We start from the raw sequence: 11179 nt of genomic DNA, 5'->3' as shown, positions 1-11179 counted from the left end.
ATGACCATGTAATGGGACCATACGTAGATGACGCCGTCATTTGACGATTTGTCGGGGTCGCTACAAGTGGTATCAGAGCCTTGGTTGTAGGGATTTAGAGTTCATTGGTGTCGACCCCGAGTCATAGGGTACATTGGTGAGTCTAGACTACAACCGGCATATAGACTTGACATAGGAATTACTTGACAAATTGTGCATTTATACTCTAACTCTTCTACTCATATCTACTCTTATTCTATCTAAATCTTGCGTTGTATAATTTAATTGACACGCCACCTTGACTATATGATGTAATGTCGAATGCACATATGAATTAGGGTAATATAATTCCCGGAAATTATATTACGGTGACTCATATGAACATACCGACATTATGACATAAAGAATTTAAGGCGAGTCAAGGATAATTTTCTCTTTATCTTTATTCCATATCACGGTTAGTATTATTTAGAATACTAACCAACGGTATTCTTTTGTTTTGAAGGAACAATGCCTCCTCGCCGTGTACGACGCAATGAAACTCCCGAACAAGCTTTGCAACGCATGATAGCCACCGCCGTGGATGCGGCCATGGCCGGTCACTCGTCCAACAACAACAATAATAATAACAATAAGAACAACCAAGGAGCCGGTAACTCTAGCGAAGGGTGCTCCTACAAAGCTTTCATGGGGTGCAAACCTCACACTTATGATGGAACCGGGGGACCGGTTGTGCTTACTCGTTGGTTTGAACAAATGGAGGCCGTCTTTAGCATAAGCGGTTGTCGGGATCAAGACAAGGTCAAATACTCCACCCACACTTTCTCCGGGGTTGCTCTAACATGGTGGAACACCTATGTTCAATCGGTGGGTACCGATGAAGCTCATGCCCTCTCTTGGGCCGATCTAAGGGAAAAGATGATTGTTGAATATTTTCCGCGCGAAGAAACCCGGAAGCTTGAGGAAGAACTAAGAGCTTTGAAAGCGGTCGGAAACGATCTTAAAGCTTATAATCAACGCTTCGCCGAACTATCCTTGATGTGTCATAATCTTGTTAACCCCGAATCTCAAAGGATTGAGCTCTACATGCTCGGTCTTCCAAAAAGCATCAAACAAGGGGTGATGTCATCCAAACCCACTACTCATCAAGCCGCTATGAACATGGCTCGCCAACTAATTGAAACGGTTGACGAAATCGTACTGCCGGCTCCTAAGGTCGAGGACAAGTTGGGTGGCAACAAAAGGAAATGGGAAGCCACTCCATCAACCAACTACAACAACAACACCTTCACCAAAAAGCCTTTCAACAACGACGGCAAGAAAGGTTATGTCGGGAACCTACCTTTTTGCAACAAATGCCACAAGCATCATCACGGCGAATGTAACAAGCTAATTTGTCACCGTTGCCAAGGAGTTGGTCATAGGGCCAACAATTGTACAAACGCCTCCCCCGTCTCTCGAAAGGGGCCCAATCCTCCAAGAACGGCCACTTGTTATGAATGTGATCAACCGGGTCACTATAGGAACGAATGCCCGAAGAAGAAAGCCAACCCCAACAACCGAGGCCGAGCCTTCAACATCAACACCGAGGAAGCCCGAGATGACAAAGAATTAGTCACGGGTACGTTTCTTCTCAACAACACTTATGTTACATGCTTATTCGATTCGGGTGCCGATAAATGTTTTGTGTCTAAGACATTGGCTCCTACTCTTTGCACTCCACCACACCCTTTAGATACTACTTACTCCATCGAAGTGGCCGATGGAAAACTCTTAAGACACATATTACCGGGGGTGTACTCTAAACATTTTGGGTAATGAATTTGAAATTGACTTGATACCCATGGAACTAGGGAGTTTTGATGTAATAATCGGTATGAATTGGATGGTCAAAAATAAATATCACATTCTTTGCGATCTTCACGCAATCCGAATTCCTATCGAGAACGGTGAACCCTTGATTGTCTATGGCGACAAAAATTGCACCGGACTCAATCTCGTTTCGTGCCTTAAAGTTAGAAAACTACTACGTAAGGGTTGTTTCGCAATTCTTGCTCACGTTAAGAAAGTCGAAGCCGATGAAAAGCGCATCGATGATGTGCCGATTGTTAGTGACTTTTCCGATGTATTTCCCGACGAATTACCGGGTCTTCCACCTCATCGACCGGTTGAATTTCAAATCGATCTTATTCCAGGAGCCGCACCCGTAGCGCGTGCACCATATAGACTCGCTCCATCCGAATTGCAAGAATTGCAAAGTCAAATCCAAGAGTTACTTGACCGTGGTTTCATTCAACCTAGCCATTCACCATGGGGCGCTCCGATTTTGTTCGTCAAGAAGAAAGACGGATCCCTACGAATGTGCATTGATTATCGTGAACTAAACAAATTGACGGTTAAGAACCGATATCCTCTTCCTCGCATCGATGATCTCTTTGATCAACTACAAGGTTCTCGTGTATATTCAAAAATCGATCTCCGTTCGGGTTATCATCAACTAAGGGTTAAGGGAGAAGATGTCTCCAAAACCGCCTTCCGGACTCGTTATGGTAGTTATGAATTCCTTGTCATGCCTTTTGGTCTCACAAATGCACCGGCGGTGTTCATGGATCTCATGAACCGCGTGTGCAAACCGTACCTCGACAAATTCATTATCGTGTTCATCGACGATATTTTGGTCTATTCAAAAAGCGAAGAGGAACATAAAGAACATCTCCGACTCGTGCTTGAACTCTTGAGAAAAGAACAACTCTATGCCAAGTTCTCCAAGTGTGAATTTTGGTTGAAGGAAGTTCAATTCCTCGGTCACGTTGTAAGTGATCAAGGCATTAAAGTCGATCCCGCGAAAATCGAAGCCATTAGTAAATGGGAGACTCCTACTACTCCTACTCAAATTCGTCAATTCTTGGGTCTCGCCGGATACTATCGTAAATTCATCAAGGATTTCTCCCTAATCGCTCGTCCTTTAACCGCGTTAACTCACAAGGAACGAAAATTCGTTTGGACATCCGAACAAGAAACCGCTTTCCAAATCTTGAAAACTAAACTAACCACCGCTCCTATCTTGTCACTTCCCGAAGGCAATGATGATTTTGTTGTATATTGTGATTCCTCGAAAAACGGTTATGGGTGTGTACTAATGCAACGAAAGAAAGTCATTGCTTATGCCTCTCGACAACTCAAGGTTCACGAACGAAACTACACGACACATGATCTTGAACTCGGTGCCGTCATCTTTGCACTTAAGCTATGGAGACATCATCTTCTTGGTACCAAGAGTACTATCTTTACCGATCACAAAAGTCTCCAACAAATCTTCGATCAAAAGCAACTAAACATGAGACAACGAAGGTGGATTGAGACCTTGAACGATTACAATTGTGAACTTCGTTACCACCCCGGAAAGGCTAATGTAGTGGCCGATGCCTTAAGTCGAAAGGAAAGAGCGGTGCCTCTTCGCGTCCGAGCATTAAACATCACCATCCACACCAACCTTAATAGCCAAATTCGGATAGCCCAAGATGAAGCTCTTAAGGACAACAACATCGCACGCGAACTTTTAAACATTCTCGTCTCCCGATTCGAAGTTAAGGAGACCGGACTTCGATATTACGCCGGAAAAATTTGGGTGCCTAGATATGGCGATTTACGAAACCTCATCCTAGACGAAGCCCACAAATCACAATACTCGATTCATCCCGGCGCCAATAAGATGTACCATGACCTTAAAGAACAATATTGGTGGCCGAACATCAAAAAGGAAGTTGCTAGATACGTCGCCAAATGTTTGACTTGCGCTAAAGTCAAAGCCGAACACCAAAGACCGTCCGGGTTACTTCAACAACCCGAGATCCCGCAATGGAAGTGGGAAAGGATCACGATGGATTTTATCACCAAACTACCAAAAACGTCAGGCGGTTATGATACAATTTGGGTCATTGTTGACCGCCTCACCAAATCCGCGCACTTTCTCGCCATGAAAGAAACCGACAAAATGGAGAAACTTGCACGACTTTACATTAAAGAGATTGTAGCCCGACACGGAGTACCGTTATCGATTATCTTCGACCGAGATGGTCGTTTCGTTTCTAGATTTTGGCGTACGTTACAAGAAGCGTTGGGAACGCGTTTGGACATGAGCACCGCATCCCCAAACCGATGGGCAAAGTGAACGTACAATACAAACCTTAGAGGATATGTTACGAGCCTGCGTTTTTGATTTTGGAAAAGCTTGGGACAAGCACTTACCTCTCGCCGAGTTCTCTTATAACAATAGTTATCACGCGAGTATTAAGGCCGCACCTTTTGAAGCGTTATATGGTCGAAAATGTCGCTCTCCTCTTTGTTGGACCGAAGTGGGTGACGTGCAAATTTCCGGGCCCGAACTCATTCACGAAACCACCGAGAAGATTTTTCAAATCCGAGATAGGCTTCGGACGGCCCGAAGTCGCCAAAAATGCTATACCGACAAAAGACGCAAAGACCTCGAATTTCAAGTCGGTGACCGCGTCATGTTAAAAGTCGCACCTTGGAAAGGTGTCATCCGTTTTGGGAAACGTGGGAAACTAAATCCGCGGTACGTTGGTCCTTTCGAAATCTTAGAGCGTGTTGGAACCGTTGCGTATCGTTTGGATCTTCCGCCTCAACTAAGCTCCGTCCACCCTAAATTTCATGTATCTAACTTGAAGAAATGTCTTGCTGAGCCCGATATCATCGTCCCTCTCGAGGAACTTACTATTAATGACAAACTCCATTTTGTGGAGGAACCGGTTGAAATTGTGGACTACGTCGAGAAGGAATTAAAACAAAGTCGGATCCCGATTGTTAAGGTCCGTTGGAACGCCAAAAGGGGACCCGAGTTTACTTGGGAAAGAGAAGATCAAATGCGAAAGAAACACCCTCATCTATTCCCGGTTCCGGAATCGTCGGATTCCGAGGAGGAAACAACGATTACTACGCCTGCTTAAATTTCGGGACAAAATTTCTTTTAAGGAGTAGGTAATGTAACATCCCGCCTTTTTCCGTTTACTTTTCCGTTAAACTATTTAAAACTCCGTTATATGTTTATAACATCTCCCGTTAATACGCGTTTTAAATTATCATGTTTAGGTAATTTAACGCACCCGTAACCGAACTCGAGGGACTAGTTTCGCCAAAACACTAAAGTGGTGACTAGCCTTTTGACTAAGTCAACCACCTCCCCACCATTTTCCATTTCATTTTCTCTTTTTCCTAATTACTTCCACTCTTTCTCTAAATTCATCAAAAAGCAAATCTTCATCCATATTCAATCGATCAAGCCTCGGGCCAAACAAATTACATATTTGAACTCCTCGTGATCTCCTCTTCGATTCCATACCGATTTCATCAAATTTGGGTAACTTTCTAAAATCACTAATTTTATGTGTTCTTGAGATTTTTGAGTTAAAAGGTTGTTAATTAGCGTCTATGGCTCAAGTCTAGTATGATTATGTGTTTTGTATGCTTGTTCTTGCTATTTTGGTGTAACTAGTTCATATTGAAAGAATGCTTGCTTAATCTTGAGTTTTAGGTGTTCATATGTTGTTTAATGATGAAAGTTCATGATTTAATTGTGTTCCTAACATCACTAGCTTCAAATTGGTATGTAGGTTGACATAGATTAGTTTCATATGCAAGATTGTTGAATTTGTGATTTTGAGTTAGGGTTTGATAGAAGTAAATTGAATTTTGATGCTTTAAATGCTTGATAATGTTAATTGTAAGTGTTAGGTTGTGTTGTATGCTTAATTACCTTCGAAACGGCGTATCGTTCATGTAATTTAGTTGCCAAATCATTAAATTGCATTTATGACTTGTATGCATTGAATGGGGAACATTAATTGCGGTTTTTGGTTGTTGCAAGTAGAAGTTTGATTGATGAGATGTGTTTAGTTGCATTCCTCGTCAAAATACCTTTCCAACGATGTATGATAGGCGTTATAAGTGTTTGCGGGTCAAGTGTTGTGTTAGAAAAGGTTTTGGTTCGTGCACACTTGGAAAAACTGACCAGAATTCTCTGCCCAGGTAGTGGCGCGGCGCGCCACATCCCCGCGCGGCGCGCAGAATCACCTGGCCAGATTCTGACCTCTTGGACCCATTTCACGTGAAATGTTTGACTAGCTACCGACCTCCGATTCACATGAAACTTGTTTTAATATACTTGTATATGAATAATTAGCATAGAAAATTTGTCCGGGACCCGACCCGAACATGTTGACTTTTTCGTTGACTTTGACCCGACCAAGTTTGACTTTTTGTCAAACTTAACCAATTAATTATGCAATCTTTCTAACATGATTCTATACTTGTATCTTGCATGAAACTTGACAATTTGCTTCACATGCTACATAATCGAGTCGTGTCGAGCCATAGGACTAATTGAACATCTTTGACCCTTCGTGACTATCGTTATTGATACAACCTATTTGTTTAGGTCGAGACTAGCATTGTTCTTTGCACGTTTACTTGTTGAAGTACTATTACACTCTTGCAATCAAAGGTGAGATCATAGTCCCACTTTTACTCTTTTTGAACTTACTTTTGGGATGAGAATACATAAACGTTCTTTTAAACTAAGTGAACACAAGTACAGGAAAACAATCATTCTACATACGAGTTTGAACACAAATCCTCAATTCGATTATCATTAGTTACACTTGACGGGTGTAAGCGAGAACTTATGTTATATGGCCATATGGGTTTGACAAACCCTCACTTCGGACGGTTCGCTACCGTCTACGGGTGAAATATATTTTCGAGAAACAGTGTATGTTCTAACACTATTATGATGGGGTTCAATGGAAGGAAACGTTAAGCCTTGATAATTGGGTGCTCGTGAATATTAACTTTTAGAATGTATTACTACTTTATCAATGTTGCAAATCTTGTGGTTCGACTTACCTTTATTAACTTACTTATTTAAACCTATGATTTCACCAACGTTTTCGTTGACAGATTCTCTATGTTTTTCTCAGGTCCTTGAACTTAGGTGATACATGTTTCCGCTCATTCTTGTTGATACTTGCATTGGATGTCGAGTATACTTGCTTACGTGGAGCGTCTTTTTGGCTACTTTAAACTATGTCGCACGTGTTTCATATGAACTATAACATTTGTTATGTACTTGTCTTGGAAATTACTTTTGTAAACATTGAAACATCCTTTTATGAAATGAATGCGACATATTTTCGGTCAAACTTTGTTATAAAGACCTATGACCATGTAATGGGACCATACGTAGATGACGCCGTCATTTGACGATTTGTCGGGGTCGCTACATTACATACGCGATTTATAAGTCCCATGAATACGGACGAAGCCTTAGTTAAACTGAACGACACTAAAAGGAATTCATAACTATCGTAACGAGTTTGGGAAGCGGTTTTGGAGATATCTTCTCCCTTAACTCTCAATTGATGATAACCGGAATGAAGGTCGATTTTGGTGATACACACAGAATCCTTGTAATTGATCATGAGGTCATTGGTATGGGAAAAAGGATATCGGTTCTTAACCGGAAATTATTTAGTTCATGCTAATCTATACACATGAAAGGAAAACACTTTCTTCTTAACGAATAGGTTTCGAACTTCCTAGTTCTATTCCTAGGTATCATGTAGATTTTGAATTCTTTACCCAAAAAGTTTAACGTACACCCTCCGATAAAATTTGTCGGCACGCAATAGTTTTCCGTTGGTCACTTGAATGGCATAAGTAGTATTTAAGGAAAAATGGTGGAGTGCAAGGAGTAGGAGTCAAAGCCTTGGATACAAAACATTCATCGGCACCCGAATCGAATAAACAAGAAATATAAGAGTTGTTGAAAAGAAACGTACCCATGACTAGTTCATTGTCATCTCGGGCATCCTTGGCGTTAGTGTTGAAAGCTCAACGTCGTGCGTTGGTTTTAACTTTATTCTTTGGGCATGCATTTCTAAAATGACCCGGTTGGCCACATTCGAAACAAACACCCGTTTTTTGCGCATTTGGCCCCTTTTGGGCGACGGAGGTGGTACTTTTACAATCATGGGCTACATGGCCACTTCTTTGACATTTGTTGCAAAATGGTTTGTCACATTCACCCAAATGATGTTTGTGACACTTTTTACACGAAGGTAGGTTTCCGACATACCCTTTCTTGCCGTCGGAGGTGAGAGGCTTCTTGGCGAAGTGGTTGTTGTTATAGTTGCTTGATTGAGAGGCTTCCCATTTTCTTTTATTACCACCCGATTGATTCTCGTCCGTTGGTGCCGGCGCTTCAAATTCATCCACCGTTTCTATAAATTGGCGGGCCATCGTTAAAGCCTCTTGTAGGTTAGCGGGTTTGGATGATATTACCTCGTGTTGAATGCTCTTCCGGAGGCCATCCATGTAAAGTTCAACTCTTAATGATTCGGGAGTCATGAGGTTTGGACACATTAAGGCTAGTTCGACAAACCGTTGATTATAAGCTTCGAGATCATCCCTGACTGTTTTTAAATTTCTTAGCCCCTCTTCGAGCCTTCGAGCCTCGTCGCACTGGAACTATTTGGTGATCATTCTTTCTCTTAGTTCGGTCCAAGAGAGTGTGTGGGCTTCATCGGTACGCACTGATTGTATATACGTGTTCCACCATGAGAGAGCAATACCGGTGAAAGTGAGGGTGGAAAACTTGACTTTATCTTGGTCTCGACCACCGCTTATGCTAAAAACGGCTTCATTTTATTCAAACCATCAGGTGAGAGCAACCGGTCCCCCGGTTCCTGTAGAGACCCGTCCTAATCCAACCGGACGAAGTCCATATCGATTCTAAATGGTTCATTATAGTTGATTACATCGCGAGGTACTTGACCTCTATATGATACATTTTACAAACATTGCAATCGTTTTTTTTAAAGACAAACTTTCATTACATCGAAAGTTGACGGCATGCATACCATTTCATAATATATCCAACTATAAACGACTTAATAATAATCTTGATGAACTCAAAGACTCGAATGCAACGACTTTTGAAATATGCCATGATTGACTCCAAGTAATATCTTTAAAATGAGCAAATGCACAGCGGAAGATTTCTTTCATACCTGAGAATAAACATGCTTTCAAGTGTCAACCAAAAGGTTGGTGAGTTCATAGGTTTATCGTAAACAATAAAATTCATCATTTTGATAGACCACAAGATTTAAATGCTGCATGGTACAAATGGGCCCGAATCGTATACCCACCTGTAATGTACATGCGATATCTTTTAATTACAGTACACCTTTCTCGTGTACGAAATCCTTTTTCATAAATCTTAGTAACCGTACACATATCTCGTGCACAAAAATAACATACACATAACTTGTGTATAAAATCATTCTCTCGATACATAACATTCACTTTTCATTGCTTTCATAGCTTGGCTTGGTAACCGACCTTAACATATAATGCGCATAATAATATCTCAAAAACAGAACATCTCGTCTGTATAATAATCATATAAACTTCGAAGTACTAAACACCACGCCCACTAGCCCTTCCGTCTAGAGAACATTCTGGGTGGGGGTGTTAAACCCGGTAGCTACCTTTAGGATTCGCATCAATTAGGCGTGCACTAATTCTCAAAATTAGTGATGTTCCCTAATTCTTAGGTTACCAAGCAATAATAATCAGGGGAAAAATATTCATATCAATTGTGGCAATTATCACGTCCACATAATTCAACGGTGGCAATTATCACGTCCACATAATTCATTCGAGGAATGTTTTGCTTGTGTCTATCTCGTCAAACATTTATAAAGGCATTTCATGTATTCGCAGTTCAAAATGTATTTCAAAAGCATTTAATAAAGTAGTTGTAAAAGTAGCGCATGTATTCTCAGTCCCAAAAATGTAAAGAGTAAAAGGGAATCAAATGAACTCACCATACTGTATTTTGTAGTAAAAATACATATGACGTCATTGAACAAGTGTAGGGTTGACCTCGGATTCACGAACCTATATTATTCATATATTTATTAAAACCTATACTTGTAATCGAACAAGTTAAGAAATTATTATTAATTGTTATTTCAGTAACTTGTATGTTTCTTTGGTAACTATATTAACTATATTTATTTGGTAACATAATATTAATAATAATAAATAAAATTTTGTATCTTTTTATGATAATAATAATAATACTAAAAGTAATTAGATTTAGTAATGATACTGCTATTAATAGTTTTGATAATAATTCTAATAAAAGTAATGTTAGTAATAATAATAATTTTAATGAAAAGATAATAATAATAATATTAATTATACTAATAATTTTATTTCTAATATTGATAATTATAATAATTACTTAATAACAATCCATAATAAATATTAATAATAATAATAAAAAAATAAATAATAATAATAATGAAATAATAATAATAATAAGAGTATTAGTAATAGCTACCTCAAAGGAGTAGCCCTTAAAAAAACGCCCAAGTCCGGGTTTGAACTCGTGACGTCCTGCTAACCCGAAAACATCTTTAACCATTTAAGCTGTCTTGTAATTTAGGAATTATTATAATACTAATTATAATTAACCCGATTTTTAGTCATCATATTCATCTAATCCTCTTCATAATCATATTCATCTAATCATCTTCATAATACTTAATCATCATCATAATAATTCATCATCATCATACGGATTATCATAATCATCATCGTACAATTATTACCATAATCCTAACATCATTATCATCTTATTATCCTAATCGTCACCATCGTAACCATCATCATAACTTCATCAACGATTATTATCTTTATGTAATCTCATCAAGTTATCATGCATCATACTCATCATCATCATCTAACATTATAACCGCAAGCTTATCATCATTATACCCCTCCGCCACCCAAGAAGACCTATGTATCAAACTAATAATAAAAGCACTTTGGATCTCGTCCAATTTAATATCACAACAGGTTTGTGTCACGTTCTATTAACCCTTAAATGGGACACGACCCAACAGACATTCCATAGATCCCTCTAAAACATGTATGGCCCATCATCCAACTAGTACCTACAGCACAACCGGATTGTGTAACAACAAATACGTGTTTTTCTCTATTTATTTAATCAAATTTTTAGTGGGTGTCGGCTGCCACGGTTCACTAGGTAATTAGGTGGATTGCAACATGTAACTTTAATACTTGTATAATAAAAGATGGGATAAAA

This window comes from Rutidosis leptorrhynchoides, chromosome 9 (assembly GCF_046630445.1).
Source record: "Rutidosis leptorrhynchoides isolate AG116_Rl617_1_P2 chromosome 9, CSIRO_AGI_Rlap_v1, whole genome shotgun sequence".
In the NCBI taxonomy this organism is placed as follows: Eukaryota; Viridiplantae; Streptophyta; class Magnoliopsida; order Asterales; family Asteraceae; genus Rutidosis; species Rutidosis leptorrhynchoides.
This window is presented reverse-complemented; position numbering follows the sequence as displayed.